This window comes from Rhinolophus hipposideros, assembly GCF_964194185.1.
Source record: "Rhinolophus hipposideros genome assembly, chromosome: 4".
NCBI lineage: Eukaryota > Metazoa > Chordata > Mammalia > Chiroptera > Rhinolophidae > Rhinolophus > Rhinolophus hipposideros.
The window spans coordinates 13,435,865-13,459,229 of record NC_138050.1 but is presented as its reverse complement, the minus strand read 5'-3'; the positions used below and the strand labels follow the sequence as shown (position 1 = coordinate 13,459,229).

At 38.0% G+C, this 23,365-nt stretch overlaps 1 protein-coding gene across 4 annotated transcripts in view; it reads left to right on the top strand.

Moving 5' to 3' along the window:
* The window catches only part of SPART (spartin), a 69,083-nt gene that overhangs the window by 9,609 nt on the left and 36,109 nt on the right, over positions 1 to 23,365 (top strand). For 2 of the 4 annotated variants that reach the window (XR_013993253.1, XM_081047047.1), the window contains exon 1: positions 16,059 to 16,355. The exons of 1 other annotated variant lie outside the window; for it this stretch is intronic. The gene's annotated coding sequence lies outside the window, so the exon portion shown is untranslated. Of the gene's footprint in view, positions 1 to 16,051; positions 16,356 to 23,365 lie in introns of those variants that run through there. One more of the 4 variants, XM_081047048.1, reaches the window with a different exon arrangement.

The following is a 23,365-nucleotide window of genomic DNA, read 5'->3' as shown; positions in this document are numbered from 1 at the left end:
TTCACTTCCTGTGCTAAAGTTGGAGGCACATTGGAGAGGATACACTGTGAACCATGGATGGGTATCACCAGTACCAGGCCAGGGGTAGCTCCACAAAGAGCCAGGACACTCTGACGCCTGCTGCCACCTGCCAGCTCCCTTAAGGTTAAGCCACTGATAAAGCCTGATGTGGTACGCAAGTTGAGTGAGGCAGGGTCTCAGGGAGTCACTATAGTGGGAAGAGTTTTGGTCACCAGGTTAATGTAGACTTTGGTTTGGTGCTAGTGCTGAGCCTTGAGCTACTCAGCAAAAGTCTCAGAGTGTACCGAGGCCAGTCGCTGCCCACCTGAGGCTCGCAGATTCTGATAGTTTTCCAAGAAAGAGCGCAATGTGGGTGGGGCTGGCTGTTCATGAGAAAGTGCTTCTGACATTGGGGGAGTTGGGTAGGGCCAGTTCCCAGTGAGTTAGCAGGATGGAACAGCAGAGCTCACCAGGCCAATCAGATTCAGATTTGTCCTGTGGGGGAGGGCTCAAAACAGTAAAGATGGCTCCTGTCTTCTGGCTGCACAGGAGGAGGACCTCCTCACAGGGAAATGGCAACTGTTCTTCAGCCCTGCCCTGAAGCCACACACCTTAATCTGTCCCTCATATGACTTCAACACCTCCCGAGTCACTGTCCCTCTACCGGAGCCCAGAGTGAGTGCCTGGGGGTAAGAAAGTCCATATGGGGGCCATTTAAAAGGATGTCTGGGTTTCCCACTGTTTTCTGTCCCACCTGGATTGTCAAAATCTTCACTTTTTCACAGCCAGATGTTGTAGGGGTTTCTCTTCCCTGTGCCTGTATTCCAGGCAGGCTGGGGTCCCTCGCTACTGCAGGGGGAACCTCGTTGGCTGAGATATACCTCCTGATTCTCAACCACCACATGGAGGTTTGGAGCTAGCTCCTTTCATATGTCCACTCCTCCTACCAGTCTCAACGTGATTTCTTCTTCTTTTTTTTTTTTTTAAGTGACTAGTAGTTCTTTTTGTTGTTGTTGTAGTTTTTATTTTATTGGGGAAGGGGAACAGGACTTTATTGGGGAACAGTGTGTACTTTCAGGACTTTTTTCCAAGTCAAGTTGTTGTCCTTTCAGTCTTAGTTGTGGAAGGTGCAGCTCAGCTCCAGGTCCAGTTGCCATTGCTAGTTGCAGGGGGCACAGCCCACCATCCCTTGCAGGAGTCAAACTGGCAACCTTGAGGTTGAGAGGATGCGCTCCAACCAACTGAGCCATCCAGAGGCAGCTCAGCTCAAGGTGCCATATGCAATCTTAGTTGCAGGGGGCGGAGCCCACCATCCCTTGGGACTCGAAGAGTTGAACCAGCAACCTTGTGATTGAGAGCCCACTGGCCTATGTGGGAATTGAACCGGCAGCCTTCCGAGTTAGGAGCATGGAGCTCCAACCACCTGAGCCACTGGGCCAGCCCCAACGTGGTTTCTTCTTTATATCCTTAGTTATAAAACTTCTGTTCAGTCAAACAGAGTTCAGATAGTTCTCCAGATTGATTGTTTTATAACGTAGTTGTAATTTTAGTATGTTCACAGAAGGAAGCAGGCACAATGTTTACTCTGCCATCTTGGATCTCTCTACCAAGAATGTTGTAATATAACTTAAAATGTAAATACTAGCAATAAATACTTGGTAAAATTTAGAAAGTTTTCATCTTTGGTTTTCCATCAGAATGAAAGTGGGTTTTTGAAGGATGTAGGGATTTTAAAAATAACTATGATAGTTAATGTTCTCTGAGATTCAAGAACTATGCTCTTTATGGGCTATTAGATGGAAATTTTCATATCAGGACTTTCATATCATTCCACCTAATATTTTCACTATAGTAAATTTTTAAAATGAATGGCAATTTTCTCTGGTGGTGCTTTTGTTTGAAAATTCATGGGTTCTATGATTCAGAACTTGATTTTTTTTGTTAGAGGGTTCAGAAATAGCATCCTTAAAAAGACATTCTTTTGATCATATGAAGTTCTGTTTAATTTAATGCATTTGGTTCCCAAAAGTTTCAGATATGCATTATTAAGAAGACTGGAATAGAAATGTATATACTTTGATTTGCTTCCACTTGGAACCAATTACATTATGTTAATATCAAAATTGAATAGACAACAGTGCTAGGTGAATGCAATATTGTTACACCATGAATTTTATCTCCATGATAATATGTCTGTTCCTAATGTAAGTATTAGAGAAATACAGCCTCTCCCATGACATTTCTGGGCTGAGTCATCTCACTAATACAGAGTTCCAAGTTATTTCCAAGGAACCTATAGAACCTGCATGGCATCTCAAAAGGTTCTTTGTCTATGGAGGTCTTAAAGGACTCCAGGGAATAGGAAAGCATTGCTTTGGGTTGAAAGTGGTGACTACTCTAACACACCAATATAAGTATTAATGGGAAATTTCAGAAATTTAAGAGTAGGAGGAGGGGGCAGGAGAAAAAAACAATTCTTACCAGTTTATGCAAAAAAACTTTTATTTGACCCATTGATTTACTTGCCTATATGGGACAATGCACTTCTTCAAAGATTTTCACAAATCTGTAAAACAGATTGAGTAACACCCATAGGATAGTTCTGAGAGTGAAATGAGGGAATATGCATACAAATGCCTAGCACAATGCTTGGTACCTGGAAGATACTAAACAGTTGTTAATTCTCTTTTCCCTCCTTTTCTCTTGTGTGTAATCCTTCCCCAGTGTCCCACATCTCAGTAAATATCATTTAAGGGCACATCCAGTTGCTTAGCCCCAAAATCTGAATGACATTTTCAACACCTTCTTCTCTACCTCTCTTCCCCCCTTCCCAACTCCCAGGAAATTTTACATATTTCTTTAATGGCAATGAAAGAATTATCTCCAAAGATCAAAATTTTCAATTCCATTAAAAATATATATGTAGGCATAATAATAATAACTATATATGTAGTAAAAAAGATCATAATAAATGGAGTCACTTTTAAATGGAGCCAGGGCTGCTATCCCAGAGGAACCAACTTGTACATCTCATGCCTCAAATCTTTGGAATACCTAAACAGGACAAAATAACATTTGGACTGGGCATAAAGCAATATTATGTCCCAAGGAAGTGTTTGCAAAGATAACAAGAGAGCAGATATTATGATTACTGGACTGATGACTGACTGAAAATTAAATACTTTGTCTAGAATTAACATCTGTTATCTGCACCAATAGAAATGCCTTGTTTCTATTGATGTAATTGTTCTCCTTCCCTTTCTCCTAAATACTTTTTCCCTTTGTCTACTAATCAGAACATTATTTGGGCTTCTACCCGAGTCAGTGTTTCTCAAATAGCTATTCTTCGATCTCAAATAAATACCTGTTCCCTCTCATTTTGAAAGGCCAGGCACATTTAATTTAATGCAAACGACTCATGAAGTAGTTATTATCATTACCTCTTTTTACTAGTGATGAAATTGTGGCACAGACAGATAAAGTAAATTTGCCCAAGAGCCAATCAGTGGCAGACTCAGAATTTGAACTCAGGCAGCTGCTTTTAGTGTCTGTGTTCTTAACCACATCAACCTGTTGCCTCTTGTGGGGTACAGAGTGTTGCATACATTATTTTATTTCATTGTAAGCACAATCCTATGAAGTGGTTATTGTTATATCAGTTATACAAAAGTGAGAACTGAAGCTTCGAGAGTTTATGTAGGTAGTAGTAGGCAAGACTGCCAGTATTCAAACAAAAGTTCGTTTGGTAGTCTATGATTCTAAGAATATATCTATTTTTAGAACTAACCTGAAGAAACCACCAAATTTCTCGTCTTGGCAAAATTTCTTTTTCTAGGATGTTTCAGATTCTTCAAAAGTATGTTACATCTTGGGAACTGGATAACCAACAGTAAGACACTGTGTTGTAATAGAAAACACTAAGATTTTAAAGTCATAGACTCTAGTTTAAATTTTAGCTCTACCACTAACTAGCCATGAGATTTTGATCATGTTACTTAAAGTTAATAAATTCCATTCCATATTGTTTTGGGGAGAATTCAAAGATAATATGGAAATTAGTCATACTGAGCATACCGTATTAGTTATTAAACAAAACATTAATTTCAACAAAAGAATTCTGAAAACAAGCTTTGGGAATCTTGGCTTTGTCAGGCATTTCTGTATGGGTTGGAATATATTACCTAAGTGTTCTCAACTTCCCTTATTGGTTCATTGGGCAGGGGGTGAAATAAAATGAAGTAAAATGGTCAGTAGAGGACTTTCCACATAGTTGAATTAAAAAAAATAATAATGTTTATTGCTATTGCCCTAAATTTAACTTTTCAAGAAAATGTAATGGAAACTATTTTTATCTAAGAGAGTTAATCAAAAATTTTAAAGTCCTTACTTGACTTATTCTGATGAAATAATTTATAAAATTAGAGAGTAGGCTTAATATATATATAGTTTATGTGGGCTGTTTAAAACTGGATTTTGTTAGCATTTTAATTTCTGTCACTTCAGGACTCCATAAGAAACACCCCACCCCACTGTTGTAATCAAGTCTTGCAACCAGCGACAGTTTGGTGATTCTTAGCTATGCTGTGATTTGACGCCGTAGAGACTTCTCTATATGTAAATTATAGTACGGAAAGTTTTTGGATGGCAGAAATGGCTCTTTTAAAAGAAACAGCTATTTTCAAGATCTACTTCTGTCCTGAATGTGATATTTTAATAGTCAATAACTTCTTTTTGTTGGTAATAACAATACCAATTGTTCAAGACAAATTAAGATTGTAGGGAAAAATAGATAAATTCAAATTTATTTGATTTCTCATCTTCACATATTAGTCATGACACCAAGTTTTTGCAGCTAGGGAGGTGAGTGTTTTCTAAAGTTTGTATTGCTCTCGAAAAAGGAAATTTATTTTTAAATAAACAACATCAATTAGAAATCCAGACATGCAAAAATGATTAAGAAACACAGACTATTCAGGAAATAAATATGATCGAACAATGAAGAAAGAATTTCTGGAAAGAACCGTTTGAAAGTTGTAACTATAAAAATGTAACTCTTAGTGTGTTTTTCAAAGTCTCATAAAATAGCAGGCTTTTCTTTTTCCATGAACAGCATCTTTGCCTATAAACTGATACATTCAAATCTGTGTTGAGTCTCGTGTTTCTGGTCATGAGCAATCAGGCTGGATGGCTAGCCCCAAGAACTGAGAGTGCCGAGGAGAGAATTTCTGGACCTCGATCTTTCCATCCAAATTGCCTTGCACATTGCCAGAAAAGTGTTAGCTGTTCTGGAATGGGACCCCCTTCCCCAAGACAATCAAGGATGTCCAATAATGAATCCCTGTTGTTCAGTGAATTTTTTTTAATTGGGGAATATTGGGGAACAGTGCATTTCTCCAGGACCCATCAGCTCCAAGTCGCCATCCCTCAATCCAGTTGTGGAGGGCACAGCTCACTGATCCATGTGGGAATCGAACCGGCAACCCTGCCATTCAGAGCTCGCACTCCAACCAACTGAGCCAGCTGGCCGCCCTGTCAGTGAATTTTACCAGCAATTCTTTACACATTTTTCTTCTTAGCTTGCCAATAGGAGATATACTGAAAAGGAAGAAGAAGGGGCTAGTGTCTAACGGACATTACAGTCAACTAACACTGAAAATATCCTCTTCTCTTTCCTCTTCTAATTCCTCATTACACAGAACTTGGAAAACCTTTATAAGTATACATGGAATACTGAAATATAACCACCATTTTCATAATATAGAAAATGTAACTGCTTTGCTGTTTTATCAAGGGGTTCTTTCACATTCCACTTGCAGGTTTCTTCTATAAATAGACAAGCAGTGTTTAAACAAAAGTTCATATATCAAGTGTATTCTTGACCTCGGACTGAAGGGCATTGACATTTTCTTTGAGCCTCCATGTCTATTTCTTGTGGAAAATCTGATGCTTTCTTCAAAATGTCCAAAAATTCCTCAGGCATTTACAATCTCAAGGACACCTCTGATCCGTAGTCTCTGTTTTCCCTCATTGAGTTTAGTTCATGGATTCTCTCAGCATAATTCACATATTTGTCTTGTTCTGCACTGTGTAAATGAGATGGATATTGATCCCTTTTCCTAAATTTCTAGCCAAAACAAAACAAAACACACTTTTGCAAACTAAGCTAAAGAATTCAGGAAATTCAGGCTTCTTACATCATAGTAGCAAAAACAACCTCAAATGCAAAATTAGGCAACTGTTTTCTTCTGAGTCCTTTGTTAATCTACCATGTTGCTTGGCTTATCTTCTCTGTTTTCACTGCTTCTCATTTCCCACTCCACCTGCTGCCAATATGTGTGCATTTTATGTAGTAACAGTATTAAAAAATGCTTTGAGTATTCTTTCATTTATTTGTCTCTTACTTGCCTGTGTCCTCGGGGACTCATCTTGACTAGCTGGCTTACTAAGGTTTCCTAAAGCAACACATTTGTTGTGAGGAGAATTTTGTTGTTTTGTGTTGAACTCCACCCCACCACTCTGTTATGCATCTAAGTATTGAGTAAATAAGGTACTTTACTGAAGAAGCCATTAGCCTCTTGTTGAACAAAACAAAACAAAACAAAACAAAACAAAACAAAAAAACAAACAAAAAACCCAGCCTAAGAGAAAGCTTATGAGTTTATTGGAGCCAAACTGACAACGATTGCTGGGAAGCAAAATCTGAACAGATTGAGAAAAAGATCTGCAAAATGGCAGTTTGCAGCTTATTTTATACATAGAATCAAAGAAGGAGGGTTACATGAAATCCATTGGTAGATTAAGGGGGTCAAAGAAAGCAAAGTGAGGAAATTTCTGAGATTGGATAAAAGTAAATTGGAGAGACAGGTATTTATTTTACATACTGTGTTTCCCCGAAAATAAGACGTAGCAGACAATCAGCTCTAATGAGTCTTTTGGAGCAAAAATTAATATAAGACTCGATTTTGTTTTACTATAAGACCAGGTATAATATAATATAATATAATATAATATAATATAATATAATATAATATAATATAATATAATATAATATAATATAATACCGGTTCTTATATTAACTTTTGCTCCAAAAGACGCATTAGAGCTGATTGTCCGGCTAGGTCTTATTATCGGGAAAACACAGTAGTTTGCTTTTTATAGCACATAAAGATGGTAATCAGGGGGCAAGAATAATAATGAGGTATTCTGTAGTTTCCTGCTCTGGTCTGGAGCAAGGGATTACTGACATCCCAAGGATGTTATCTTAGGTGCAAAAGACAATAGAAAGATTCACTTAAGATAAAGATTGACTATATCAAGGAAGCTGTAAGCTAAAGATGTGACTTTCCGCCATGGCCCACCTTAGTTAGGAATTTTTATATTCATGCCATCCTATGTGGTTATTTTCCGTCTCCTGAGCTTGTCAGGTTTAACATGTGGCCCCTTTTCCATCCACACTCATATTTATAACATAATATAAAACATATCGATTTAGCTGGAACAAAGCCAAATCAGGTTAGTAAGAAATGTTAAAGGAATTCTTTTCTATACTTCAACATACAGATTGTTTTCTTAAAGAACAGACTGAATACTTTGGAAGTATGGAATTTACAAAGTCTACATATGTATCTCTAAATCAAAGAGTAAGAAATTACTTTTATCTCTTTATTCTTCAACTTTAAAATATTGCATTTGTCCATCATCCACTATTTGGTCTGCAAAAGGAAAATTATACTGTACTAAGAACATTACAATTATTGATATTTTGTCAAATGCATGCTTATCATGTACTAACAGTTTAAGGAAGAAAAATGTAATGAAATCATAGATTGAAGACCTAGCCTCATGTAGGACTTTTAGAATATTATTATCACGTTAGCTCTCAATGTAATGTACTTACCAGGAAGTTTATTTTATACTGAGTTATCCTACTGATTTCAGCAGGAGCTTGGAGCAATTAGATTATATCACCAGCGATAACCTAATCCATTCATGAGATGTATGCACTAACATCTAACTCAATTCATGTCTAAAGTAATTTGGACAGTCTTCATTTAAATGATATTCCTAATTATGTGATACATTCTCTGGGTTTGCTAATACCCCCTGACAATATTATGTAATAGATGAAGAGACAAAATGCAATGTATTTTCAGTATGTGGATAAAATAAACTGGACTACCCAGATAAAACTGAATGGAGTATAATTTATGATAAAAGATTTAGCACATTCATCTAACTAAAATGCAGGCTTCTACTCAAAAGTCTTTAACATTATCACCCAGGAATTGTAATTGTAATAGCTCTTACATGCCTAAATACTTAACTAGGCATATATCATTCATAAAGTCCACTAACAAGTAGATTTTTCTTCTGAGAACATTTGTGTTTTCAAAACAATGCTATGTATATAGTATTACTCTTTTTATTAGTGGCACTGTGACAGGGTTAAAATGGAACTCACATTTACTTGTTTTTTTACTGTGAAGTAAATTCTTTTTTAAAAAAAAAAAGAATTTTATTGGGGACAGTGTGTTTCTCCAGGGCCCATCAGCTCCAAGTAGTTGTCCTTCAATCTAGTGGTGGAGGGTGAAGCTCAGCTCTAAATCCAGTCGCCGTTTTCCGCAGTTTGAACCGATAATAACCTTGTTGTTGAGAGCTCGCGCTCTAACCAACTGAGCCATGCGGCCACCCCTCCGTAAGCTCAGCAGCAGCTTATTGTCTTCAATCTAGTGGAGGGTGCAGCTCACTGGCCCATGTGGGAATCGAACCAGCAACCCTGTTGTTCAGTGCTCACTCTCTAACCAACTGAACTAATCGGCTGCCTCTGTGAAGTAAATTCTTGAATAAAAGAAAATACCTTCATCACTCTTAATGAAGACAAACAAAGTATTCAGGTTTGCTTAGAACAAAACCTGCCAATCATTAAAGAATTTTATCAAGAGAATATAAATGTCATTAGTGATACTTATTGAGCACCAACTTTAAATGAGTTATTTCAGTTAAGTTAGGTACCTATTCTATGAGATAGGTCTTACCCCATATTACAGATGAGAAAACAGGCTCTGAATGGTTAAGTATAATAATAGCAACTGTGAAATGAAGGTGGATTCCAACCCAGTGGCTTGGATTCCAGAAGCAGTGGTCTTAGTCACTCAGCTGCAGGTATGTGATATGTATTAACATCTTAAAAGTGGGGGTGCACATACCACTGGAGGTATGCGAAGACTTTACAAGGACAAAAAAGTTTTCAGATAGTCAATTTCCAGATTTCAATTTCTTATGTGATATTTCCTAGCATCTCTTTTCCTACTTGTCCTTTCATATTAAAGCTTATTCCCCTTTACACCAGAAATACGCAGCCCAGGGTGCATTGCCCAGGTGGAAATAACCAAATCAAATCTCCTTGCAAACATGCTAATTAGACCAAATGTTATCAAACAGAAGGAGTTCATCCACCCAGCGCTAGCATAGCCAAACATTAAACATTGAGAACTGCAGTGGAGAAAGACTGGCTATTTTATTATGAATGGCGCCACCAGGGAAAACAAGAAGATAATCCTCAAAAGCCCGACGTCATGTACGGTACAGATTGTATGTTGCAAAATCACAAGACACCGTGGGTTGTGGTTGTGTTGGGAGCTGATTGGTCAGAAGTGGGGTAAGAGAAATGAATTATTTCTTCAGGTCTTGAGGACAGCTCTGAGATCTGCTCTGCGTCCATGTCTGATTTCATGGAAAAGTACCCAGGGGGTTCTTCCACCTTAGGGCTCAGGAGCTGAAACATAACTTAGGCCAAGATATTGTCTTTAGCTTAACAGAAACCCTGTAGGGACAGAGTTCCAGAGAGTTTCCAGGCTCTCGGCCTCATGTGGAAAGGTGCTGGCTTCATTATTAGATGGCCATCAGCTGTAACCAGTTGGCCATTAGCCACTATTGTTTGTATAACTGCCATGGCTATGCTAGCAAGCGCTGATTGCAGATTGCAGATGGTGTGGATCCTACTTCTGTCTCACCCAGCCACCAGCGAGACTGGTACGGGAAGACCCCTTGTGGCACTGGCGGATGTTTGCTTCTTGTGTTTCAACCAGCCACCATTGAAAATATAGTGGTATGAATCCCCTATCCATGGTTCCGTTGTTCCTTTTTTATCCTCACCATATCCTGCGTTCACCTGTTGGGAGTTGAGACCCGGCATTACAAACCCATATATTGTGACCCTTAGGCAAGGTACGGCCATAGTTTGTGGCTGCCTCAGGGGGTTAATGACTAGTAAGGGAAAGGGCTAAAGCTTATGGGGCATGCTGTGAAGAAACTGAATAGCATGCTGGGGCTACATAGTAAAAGCATGCATTAAATTAGGACCTTCGGTTTCACAAGATATATATTGGTGGAAAGATAATGGAGAGTTCTTACCTATGAAATGCTTTTAGCAGGGTATGCCTCATCTGCTTTCTGTGTACATGATGATTTAAGGTAAAGAAACCTGGAATTTATGGATGCACGTGGAATGGCCCACTGGAAAATGTCAGTGTCTGTCATGTAATTATCTCAGTATAAATTGGAGAGAGTTCGTGACTGAAATAGTTTTATGTGATACCTTTCTTAGCTACCTCGAGGGCTAGATCTGGGCCAGGCAGATTTCTTAGGTGGTGTGGGAAAACCTGGGAGCTCGGTTGGTGGTTTCAGACATCTCCATTATTTCTGTGTGTCTCATAGTCACCTGTATTCTTTAAAATTATTAGTAAAGTTTAACACTGGATGAAAACTCTGATCCTTGTTAGTTTGTTTTGACTATTTGACTCTTTGTTTTTATCTCAGCAAGATTAATGTATGTTAAAAATGGCTTTTTACATGTTTTTAAATATAAGCAATTATTTTCTGCTAATCTCAAGTACCACTTCACCCTAAGCCACAGGGGAAGATCCAGGTGTGTAGTGCTTGCTGCTTTTACAATGTGGGTGGCCTTCTGAGAAAATACAAAATTAGAAACAAAAGTAAATATTTATTTTGAATGAAAAAATAAATCACACAAATTACAAATTTTAAAAAGCTGACAAATACTACAGACATTACCAAATTCAGAAATAAAACCATAATTATTTTATTAATTAGGTGTTTGACATATCCCATGATACTTGTGTGGGACAGAGTCCCAGAGAGCAGTTTCCGGGCTCTCGGCCTCACGTGGAAAGGTGCTGGCTCGGGTAGTAGATGGCCGTCAGCTGTGGCTAATTGGCCATCAGCTGTAACCAGTGAGCCAATTAGCCACTGATATAACTGTCGGGGCTGCGCTGGTGAGTCGAGTTGAGAGTTGGGAATCGAGTGGGTCAGTCGGTTGGTTGGCAGGCAGAGAAGCTTACGGCAGGTTGCAGGTTGTGTGACTCCAGCCTCCAGGGAGACTATCGTGGTATGACTCCCCTACCTATGGCTCCTTTTTGGCCTAGCCATATCCTGCGTTCTTATGTGGGGAGCGGGACTAGAGGCCCCGCAGGCCGCCCCGCTCGACAACTTGTTTTCCTATCTTTCTTGGCTCTATACTCTGATTACTTGATTGTGATTTTGCAATATATTCCATAGAGCAAATAAAGGGAGAATTCAGTTTTTTCCTCTAGCATGGTTTATCAAGATTAGTTTTAACAATATAGGAATGTTTATTTTAGTTTCATAATTCAATATTGATAATGTCATATAAATTTTTATAACTGTCAAATTTATACAAACCACTAATATAGGTATTGACTATTGATGAGAACCAAATTATTTGATTACAGTTTTACAAATCTGATGACTGGAATACATTTTCCATTGATTAGCTTCTAGCCCCGTGTATCAAACGTTGTTGCTCCTCCACCCACATATTTCTGACGCTGTGCACTGTAGGACACCTTCAGAAAGCAATATAACCCTTGGCTTTGTCTTACTATTGGGCGATTATCTTGCCCACACAAAACACGATATCCAAAAAACACTGGCAACACAGTACTGAGGAGTAGCAGTTGTTTACCCTGCTGATTGAGAGGCTGACTGGGAGCTGAGGCCTGCTGCCACTTCCCAGCCTCGTGAGACAGTATCGTACCACATATTGCTAGGCCTGGGAAAGGTCAAAATTCAAAATTTGAAGTATAGTGTCTACTGAACGCATATCACTTTTGTGTCATCATAAAGTCAAAAAATCATAAGTCAAAGCATCATAAGGTGGTTACCATCTGTAGTTCAAAGAATTGAGTGACAATGCTGTTATAAAATTCTTTCTGTTGATATTATTTTGGTTATGTGGACAGAGTTTCTCAGCCTTTACATTTATAAATATTAAAATTAGAATAGAATTGATGCTGAATCCTGTCCTGTTCTAGAAATAAATGATAATCATCCACAAATATGTGAATTCAATGAAAAACTCCCTTTCACCTCAAGATGTATTTCCAATAAATATATACTTCTATTCAATAAATATTTATCCAAGCTTAGAATACATATAATACAAATAATTATAATAATCACTCAATCCAGGTGATCATTTTAAAACTGCTTTAAGTATAATTTTGTGCCATAAAAATTCACTCATTTTAAATGTACAATTCAATGATTTTATTATATTTAGAGTTGTACAACTATTATCACAATCTAATTTTGGAACATTTCCATATTTTAAAAAGAAAACTTTGGCCCATTTACAGTCAATTCCAGTTACCAACCCAACCCTAAGCAACCACTTTCTGCCTCTGTAGAACTGCCTTTAAAAAATATTCATAATAATGGAATAATACAATATATGTTCATGTCTGCTTTCACTGAGCATAATGTCTTTGAGGTTCATCCATGTTGTAGCATATATCAGTATTTCATTCATTTTGGGGACTGAACAATATTCCATTGTATGGATATATACCACATTTTCAAAAATCTATTCATCAGTTCATCAACATTTACGTTGTTTTCACTTTTTGGCTGTTTTAAAACAATGTTCCTATGAATATTTCTGTCAAGTATACTTGTCCATTTGATATGTATGTACAAGTATTTGTATTATTATTTGTATTACATGTATTCTATTTCCAGAACAAACAGGATTTAGCATCAATTCTTTTTCAATTTTCATATTTATAGATATGAAAGCTGAGAAACTCTATCCACCTAAACCAAATTAATAAATAGAAGTGGAAGGAGTTTTATAACAGCAGCATTACTTGATTTTTTGAACCAAGAGGACTGAAAATATACGTTTATACAATTCCAACTATAAGTGTAATTGCTAGGTCACATATTATATGTATACAACTATGTATAATTTTTTAAGAAACAGGCAAATTGTTTATCAAAAACATGGGTGTATCATTTTACATTGCTACCAGTATTGCATGAGGGCTTGAGTTTCTCTACATCCTTGCCAATACTTGTTAATATCTACCTTTTTTATTACAGCCATTCCAGTGGGGAAGTGTCATTCAAAATTTTTTTTTTAAATTTACATTTCCTAAAGACTAATGACATTGAGCATCTTTTCATGTGGTTTCTGGCCTTTCATATATCTTTGGAGAAATGTCTATTCAAATTATTTTTTCATTTTTGAAATGCATTACTTATCAATTATTGAGTTATAAGAGTTCTTTCATATTTTAGATACATGCTGGATATAATGATTTACTAATATTTTTATAGGCTATGGGTTGTACTTCCAATTTCTTGGTGATGTCTTTTGAAGAGCAAAAGGTTTTAATTTTGATGAAGTACAATTTACCATTTTTTTTTATTGCTTACATTTTCGGGTCACATCTAAGAAATCATTGCTTAACCTAAGTTTATAAAGATTTATGTTTTCTTCTAAGAGTTTTATAGTTTTAGCTCTTATATTTAGGTCTGTTTATCCATTTTGTGTTAATTTTTGAGTATGATGTGAAGTAGGGTCCAAATTCACCTTTTTGAGTGGATTTCCAATTGTTCTATTTCTTGAAAATACTGTTTCTTTCCCATTGCATTTTATTGGTGCTTTTCTTGAAAGTTAACTATAAATGCAAGGGCTTATTTCTGGGCTCTTCTATTTCATTGATTAATTCTATCCCACATATGTCTGTCCTTATGCCAGTAATATACTGAATTGATTACTTTCGCTTTGGAGTAAATTTTGAAATAAGGAAGTATAAGTCCTCCAACTTCTTTTTCAAGATTGTTTTTGCTATTTTGGATCCTTTACATTTCCATGTGAATTTAGAATTAGTTTGCCAGTTTCTGAAAAATAAGTCATCTGGGATTTTGGTAGGAAATGTGTTGCTTCTGTAGATTAATTTGAGGAGTATTGCAATTGTGACAATATTTATTTCAATCAATGACTATGAAGTGTCTTTCCATTCATTTAGGTCTTCTTTAAATCATCTCAAAAATGTTTTATAGTTTTGGGTGTATAAGTCTTGCACTTATTTTGTTAAATTTATTCTCAAGTATTTTGTTCTTGATAACATTGTCAATGAAATTCTTAATTTCATTTTTGGAATGTAACTGTATAGAAATACTGTCAATTTTTGTATATTGGTCTTTTATCCTGCAACTTTAACAGACTTGATTAGTTTTTGTAGCTTTGTAGTAAATTTTAGGGTTTTCTATATATAAAATGATATTGTATATAGAAATGTTACATTTTTAGGTAGTTTTAACTTTTATGGCTATTGCAAAAATTTTAGGTTTAAATTTATGTACTTATTTATGATGCAGAAAAATATGGTAGGTGATCAGTAAAAGATTTTCCAGAATAAAGAAATATTATATTGGGATAAAATTTCATGAAGTGATGTGGAAATATTAGTTCAAGAATAAAATGATGTAAAATTTCCTCTTATGAAAGAAAAGCTTAAAACTTGATGGTGGATATCAAATTGCCTGCTGTTTAGGTTCCACTGGCTACATTTAAGAGTTATGTAACTGGTTTATTTTAAAATGTCAATATACAGTAAAACAATTTGCCTCCTTTGCAACTATTTAAATCAGATGAAAAATTCTGGTCATTCTAAAAGGTGAGGGAGAAGGTACATAGTCACAGTTTTTCAGAATTCTTTTAGGGGATAGAAAAGCAAAATGATTGAAAACTACAGTATTAATGTATACCTCCCTAATAGGTTTTTCCCTTTGGGATGACCCACTGTTACCTTTCTGAGATTTGTGGGAACTACCGAATGACTAATTTTAAATTTACAAGCTTTCCTCAGTGGTCATCCAACAGTCACAATCACTAATTTTGATTGAGAGGACTAAAAATTCACCTGGAATTAAGTCACTGCCATTCTTAAACAAGTTAGTCTTAAATGCTCAGGGCACTAAATATATAAGTATGTATATACGTGTACATATATAATTTTTTAAAACGTATCTATTCAAGAGTATAAAATCTGTCATCTACAGCATTTACTAATTTTAAAGAACTTTTGAAGAAAGGCAGAGTATGTTCACTTTGATTTTCCCCTTTCAGCCGTCCATAATCATCAATGGTATTAGCACAGTTGCCCTTTATACTTCGGAGTCAGGAAATCAGCGGTTTTTCCGTTTCTTTTTTCACCTTATTGAACAGACTTTCAGCACACAACACGTGTACACCCTGAGCCGTTTATCATGCTGTGCATGTGGGCTTTGGGAAGTGTCCTTTTTGGAGACATTAGTCATACAGGTTCCAGAAAGGCTGAGAGAATCAGCCTTCGTTCTCCCACGCGCACTGTGCCCAGGGCTGCCCCCCAGCCGTCACCGCGCACCGCCCACGCCTCTGTCCCAGTCACTCCACGCTCCCGGTTCCGCGGGTCTGAAAGAGATTACGCAGGCGCGGGGGCTGCCGCTGTGGCCGCTGGAGGACCCTGACTGTGGCTCTGCGCCGAGCCGCTGGCTCACGTAGTTCTCTTGGGGCCTTCCGCCTTCATCCCTTTTCATCCCCCGGGGGTTTTGCGGTGACTCCAGGACTGACGTCACCCCATATACCATTTACAAGGTCCGAGCAGACAGAAGTTAGGCTGGGCTGGCGGGAACCAGCCGGTTGGGAAGACGGCCAAGGGCCCGTCACGTGAGCGCGGACCCCGTCACGTGAGCGCGGACCGGTGGCGGCGGCGCGCCAGGCCCCTACGCGGAGCGAGGGCAGCCCCGCACGGCGGCCGCGGTTGCGTGACGTGCGCGCTCGGGCACGCGCGGTTGGTTAGGCTTTGTGAGTGCGGGCCTGCGGCTGCGCGCGCGCATGCGTGCGGGGCGCTGACAACCTCGACGACACCGGTTCGAGAGAGAGCTTCGCAGCGGCGTTGCGATTGGGGAAGCCGGCCTCTTGGCCGCGGCCGGGCTCGCGGAGCTTTCCGGACGGCGCCGAAGCTCCCGAGGTCTGGAAGGCACAGGTGGGGCAGCGGCCGGTGGGGGCCCCCTCCCGAGGCGGGCGGCGGTGTGAGCTCCGGGGGCCCCGCGGCCTGGCCCGGTGGACTGGGGGGGGGGGGCGAGGGCAGAGGCGGCCAGGGGCCAGCGTCCAAGGCTCAGAGATGACACTTTTCGTTGAAAGGAGCAATGTCGAGAGCGAATAGTTTGAGAAGTTGGTAGTTAACTCCTGTCTCATATTTCTGGAACCTTCGCACTCCCTCCGTGCCCCCTCCCCGTAGTTACTGATGGGCCGGTGAGCTCTGCCCTTTTGCCCCAGGTCTTAGGATGGCGTTATTCCTGGAATGCGTCTCTGGGGACCCGTCCTGCTGCCCCGCCTCCGCTGTTTACTTTGGCTTCGAAAGTCGCTGTGATTATTCACCCTCACCCAGCGCTTACAGCTTCGTGGAAAGCTGGTATCCTTTCTTTACAAAAACGTCCGCAACTAACAGCAGTGATATTGGGAATGGACAGCGCGCGATTTTACCCTTCGAATACCCTTGTGTTTATTAGGGGTTGAGCTCCGCAGGGGATCCCTCCGACCTAATTTCTGTGTCTGGAAAAAGTTTCTCTTGGAATGCACGCTGTTCGTGACGCGGCATTATTGCGTTACAGTGGGGTTGGCTCAGTTTTCCACTCTAATTGTAATGAATTGCTCTACTGTCTCTCGAGGATCATGGAAATTGGCTTTATTGTGTTGTAATTTAATGAATTTTGCCTTCAAGACTGTTGTTGCCTCTGAAATACTGCTTTAAGTATTTAAGAACTCAACGGTTTTTTTTTTGAAATTCACAAAAGCACTACCCAAAACAGGTAATATAAGAATGTCCCCAGTTATACATGGAGCTGGGGTTTGATTCGCTCTCCTTCATAATAACACACCTCATTTGGTGACTTGATAAGAAACCTGTTTGAAACTGGAAACTTTTCTCTTATGTGAATTCCGGCTCACTGGTGGGGCTCCCCTCACCCGCCCGAATGAGTTGAGATGCAAGGGTCAGTTAGGGCATCATCTGCTGCTCGCTCTAGGGAGATAAATGCTGTATTATTAAAGCCTACTTGTGATGTTGACCGTTAGCATGGTTGTTACTATTTTCTGTGTTTATGGGACTGAGTTAAGTTGTCAGGTGTTCGGTTCAGAATTTAACTTTTGCTCCTGTTTTCCAAAGCACGCGCTCGCACACACAGTTGTTTGAAGCACACATTTTATTACTTTTATTAGAACATTTAAAAAGATAAATGCACCATTGGTATCTGGAACCAGGTTTTGATTTGTGATTTAAGATGATTATATGATAATAATATATGGTGTAGGTAATGTTTAATTTATTTAATGTTTCTATCTAGAGTTCCTTTATCATACCGCCTTCTGCCTTCAAGTGGTACCTATTTAAGGCTTAAGCCAAATGCCTTTCTACCCTAAAACGTTCCCAGGTTTCCTTCACCCCACCCTCATTCCGCTAACTTGTAAGCCTAGTAGCAGCTTTACCTTTCGAATCAAACATTTTCATTTTCTTGACAAATGTCTGTGGAGCCTGACTTTTTTGTCTCTTACATTTACTAGCTCTGTCGTTGGGCAAGCAGCTCAGTGTTTGTAAAACATTTTATAAATCAGATCTTAACCTCCAAATATATGAAATTAAATGAAGCTTAGAACAGTGCCACACACATCCAAAGAGGTAGTAAATTATGGTGCTTCTAAGGGCCAGACCATGTGCATTTTATGTTTGCAATATATAATAGTAAGTGGTTTTAGAGCAGTACTTTTAATTTACTTGTGAACCCCCAAAATAATTTTTGTAAAACTGCCCCCCTTGCACGTTTAGGTTGATTTAAAATATTTTACATCCTATTTTAGGTAGCTGCAAAGGATGCATTTTTCCACATAGTATTGATACTGACATTTATGTACCATTAATTTGGTACATCACTCTTAACTGTATCCAAAGGAGTGAAATACTGCACTTTCATATCCATCACCATCAATTTTTTAAAAAATGATATTTTACATGGTTCCTTTTTCTTGAAATTGTACTTTGATTTTTACCCCCCACACCCCAGAAAGTTACCTTAATGTCATTTATTTATGCTTGAAAGGTTTTTATTGTTATACATGTCTTTAATAAAAATGTTTGTATAAGTGGAAACTAGTTTTAAAATTTTCTTATGACTAGCTCTAGGAGTTATTTTTCTTCTCAATTGAGTTAATAGAAGTGGTAATAATTGGTCAGAGCATCATCATGCCTGATGGATTTTGATATAGTAATTAAATATGAAAAGTAGGTGTTCAGTGGAAATTTATGTCTTAATGAGATGGATAGTTGGAGTTGTGCCTAAATTAAAATTGACACCTTTGACTTTTTTGAGGCTGTTCCACTCTAGAGGGCTTTTCCATCCTGGGGTAATGAACCATAGTAAAAATAGGAATGGGTGAAAGGTATCACTTTATTTTGTAAAGTGGGAAGATTGTGAAAAGAGCCTAGGAGAGGGAAAAAAACAAACAAACAGCCTGACTACTGGACTGCAGGCATATTCTGAGGCAAGTCATTTTCAGTGAGGAGTACTAAATGGAAGGGGGAGGGATCGGGAAGCCTTTTTCTTAAAATTATGCATATTGGAAAACATGTTCCCTTAAAAAGTCTTCATGTACCCCAGGGGTACACATCCATCTGTCTGAAGACCATTGAGATCAGTGGTTATCAACAGGGATGGTTTTGCTGCCCAGGGTCCATTTGGCAATGTCTGGAGAGAGTTTTGGTTGTCATAGGGCATCTAGTAGATAGAGATCAGAGATGCTACTAACCTACAGTGAACAGGACAGCGTCCAGTGACAAAGACTTATCCAGCTTGAAATGTCCATCATATTAAGGTTGAGAAACCCTGATTTACAGGTTTAGTTTTGGAATCAGACTATTTAACTCTATAATCTAGAGCAATGGGTTAGTAACCTTTTTGTAAAGTGCCAGGTAAATATTTTAGGCTTTGTGAGCCACATGTGATTTCTGTTGTATATCTTTGTTGTTGTTTTTTTAATTACAGTTGACATTCAGTATTATTTTATATTAGTTTTAGGTGTACAACCTAGTGGTTAGACATTTATATAATTTATGAAGTGATCCCCCAGCAACATACATAGTTATTACAATATTATTGACTATATTCTTTATGTTGTACTTTTACATCCCCATGACTGTTAGGTAACTACAAATTTGTACTTCTTAATCTCTTCACCTTTTTCACCCAGCCCCCAAATCCCCCTCCCATCTGGTAATCATCAGTTTGTTCTCTATGAGCCTGTTTCTATTTTGTTTGTTCACGTATTTTGTTCTTCAGATTCCACATATAAGTGAAATCATATGGTATTTGTCTTTCTCTCTCACTTCTTTCACTTAGCCTAATACCCTCTAGGTACGTTCATGTTGTTGCAAATGGTAACATTTCATTCTTTTTTTTTATAGTCGAGTAATATTCCACTGTGTGTGTGTGTGTGTGTGTGTATGTATAAAATCTGTATATAGGAGGTCTGACAATTAAGTTCCCTGCCTTGTTGCAACAATGTTGCTAACCTTTTTTGATGTTAGAGGGATTATTCATTATGAATTTGTACCAACTGGACAAACAATTAACCAAGTTTACTGTTTGGAAGTGCTGAACAGGCTGCGTGAAAAAGTTAGACGACCTGAACTTTTCGCTAACAATTCATGGCTCTTGCATCACGACAATGCACCAACTCACATGGCACTGTCTGTGAGGGAGTTTTTAGCCAGTAAACAAATAACTGTATTGGAACACCCTCCCTACTCACCTGATCTGGCCCCCAATGACTTCTTTCTTTACCCCAAGATAAAGGAGATATTGAACGGAAGACATTTTGATGACTTTCAGGACATCAAGGGTAATACGACAATAGCTCTGATGGCCATTCCAGAAAAAGAGTTCCAAAATTGCTTTGAAGGGTGGACTAGGTGCTGACATCTGTGCATAGCTTCCCAAGGGGAGTATTTCCAAGGTGATCGTAGTGATATTCAGCAATGAGGTGTGTAGCACTTTTGCTAGGATGAGTTCATGAACTTAATTGTCAGAACTTGTATGTACCACAGTCATCCATTGATGGGCATTTTTCAATTAGCGTTTTGGATTTCTTTGGATAAATACCCAGAAGTGGAATTGCTGGGTCATAAAATAGTTCTATTTTTAATTTTTTGAGGAACCTCCATACTGTTTTCCATAGTGGCTGTGCCAGTTTGCAATCCCAGCAACAGTGCACAAGCGTTCCCTTTCTCCACATCCTTGCCAACACTTGTTTGTTGATTTATTAATAATAGCCATTCTGACAGGTGTGAGGTGACATCTCATTGTGGTTTCAATTCCTGGTGATTAAGTGACATTGAGCATCTTTTCATATGTCTGTTGAGGTCCTCTACCTGTTTTTTAATTGGGTTGTATGGTCTTTTTAGTGTTAAATTGTATGAGTTCTTTATGAATTTGGGGTATTAACCCCTTATCAGATATATCATTGGTGAATATCATCTCCCATTCAGTAAGTTGTCTTTTCATTTTGTTGATGGTTTACTTTGCTGTGCAAAAACTTTTTAGTTTGATGTAGTCCCATTTATTTATTTGTTCTTTTGTTTCTCTTACCCGAAGAGATAATGTCCAAGATAGTTTTACTACGAATAATGTTAGAGAGTTTATTGCCTATGTTTTCTTCTAGGAGTTTTATGGTTTCTGGTCTTACATTTAAGTCTTTAATCCGTTTTGAGTTTATTCTTTTATATGGTATAAGGTGGTGGTCTACTTTCATTATTTTGCATGTATCTGTCTAGTTTTCCCAACACCATTTATCGAATAGACTCTTTATTCATTGTAAATTATTGCCGCCTTTGTCATAGATTAATTGACCGTGTAGGCGTCAATTCTGGACTCTATTTTGTTCCATTGATCTATATGTCTGTTTTTATGCCAGTACTATGCTGTTTTGATTACTATAGCTTTGTATTATAGTTTGATATCTGGTAGTTTGATACCTCCAACTTTGTTTTTTTTTCTCAAGACTGCTGTGGCCATTTGGGGTCTTTTGTGGTTCCATATAAACTTTAGGTCCTTATTTGTTTTTATGATCCTTTAAAAATGTAAACATAATTCTTAGCTTCAGAGTCTTTCAAAAACAGGTGATCCTGGGCAGTCATCACTGTCAAACCTCATTTTGTTTCTCTGCAAAGTAGTAATAATGCCTCCAGTGGTTTGTAAGGGTTGAATGAAATACACATCTAGCATAGTGTCCAGCACCCATTAAACACTGTAAATGGTGCCTGGTAATAGTGATTTGTTGTAGCATGTAGCAGAAAAGTGGGGGCTAAGTCACAATGTCATTCAAGATGGTGTTCAAGTAAATTGGACAAACTAAATGATGCTGGTTAAGTTCCCGGAGCAGCACACAAAGCCTATTTAACTTCTACTGTCTTGCTCTCTAAACTCTGAGCCTCCTTGTACCCTAAGGAAGTTGGAGTGCAGAATTCCTATCCCATGTTTTCTGAAGGAAGGAAATGATAGGATCTGTGTAAGAGAGAGGCATTCTAATGACAAAAGTATAGAATTCCAGGGAGAGGGTTTGTCAGTTTTGATAGGGGATTTGGGGTAAGACAGGTCAGGTTGGTCTGTATGTGGTCAGTTGTCTATGATGTTTTCGAAATTGGGGACTTAATATAATTCTCTTGACTATCACGAAATTGCTGTGTAATAAGGCTGACAAATAGTTTGTTTCGTTTTCAGGTTAGAAAGTATAGTTATATTTATCAGAATTTAGGCCACAGTTTCTGTGATGTCTTCATAATGTAGATTGTTGCTGAAACAGTCTTAAACCATTTAAATTATCCTATCATTATTAATTTTAACAAGATCACAGAAGAAGAATCTCTAAAACTGCAGGGTCCAATAATGGTAGGCACATGTGGGTATCGAGCACTTGAAATGGGACTAGTTGGAATTGAGATATGCTTCAAGTATAAAATATATACTAGGTTTCAAAGACAATGCACACAAAAAAAAGGTAAACGATCTTACTAATTTTTATGTTGAATACATGGCTGAAAGAATATTTTAGATATATTTGCATAAATAAAATGCTATTATTGATATTACTTTCAGCTGTTTCTTTTTATTTCAAAATAATTAAAAAATTTTTTCAATTACAGTTGAAATACAATATTAGTTTCATGTGTACGACATAGTGATTAGACATTTATATAACTTACAGAGTGATTACCCTGATAAATGTAGTATCTATCTGACACCATACGTAGTTATTACAATATTATTAACTATTCCCTATGCTTTACCTTACATCCCGTGACTCTTTTCGTAACTGGCAGCATGCACATGTTAATCTCTTCCCCCTTTTCACCCATTTTCCAAACCCTCCTCCCATCTAGAAACCATCAGAATTTTCTCTGTATCTATGAGTTTGTTTCTGTTTGTTCATTTATTTTGTTTCGTAGTTAACTACATACGAGTGAAGTCACATGGCATTTGTCTTTGTGTGACCCATATCACTTAGCATAATCCTCTCTAGGTCCATCCATGTTGTCACAAATGACAGTATTTCATTCTGTTTTATGGCTGAGTAATATCCCCTTGTGTATATGTACCCCCTTTTCTTTATCCATTTGTCCATTGATGGACACTTAGGTTGCTTTCATATCTTGGCTATTGTAAACAGTGTTGTAATGAGGATAAGGGTCATATGTCTTTTCGAATTAGTATTTTGGGTTTCTTCAGATAAATACCCAGATGTAGAATTGCTGGGTCCTTCTTTGTCACTTGTTATAGCCTTTGTTTTAAAGTCTGTTTTGTCTGATATAAGTGTAGTTGCTACTTCAGCTTTTTTTTCATTTCCATTTCCAAGACATAACTTTTTCCATCCCTCTACTTTCAGTCTCTGTGTGTGTTTTGATCTGAAGTGAGTGTCTTGTAGGCAGCATATTATCCATTGAGCCAC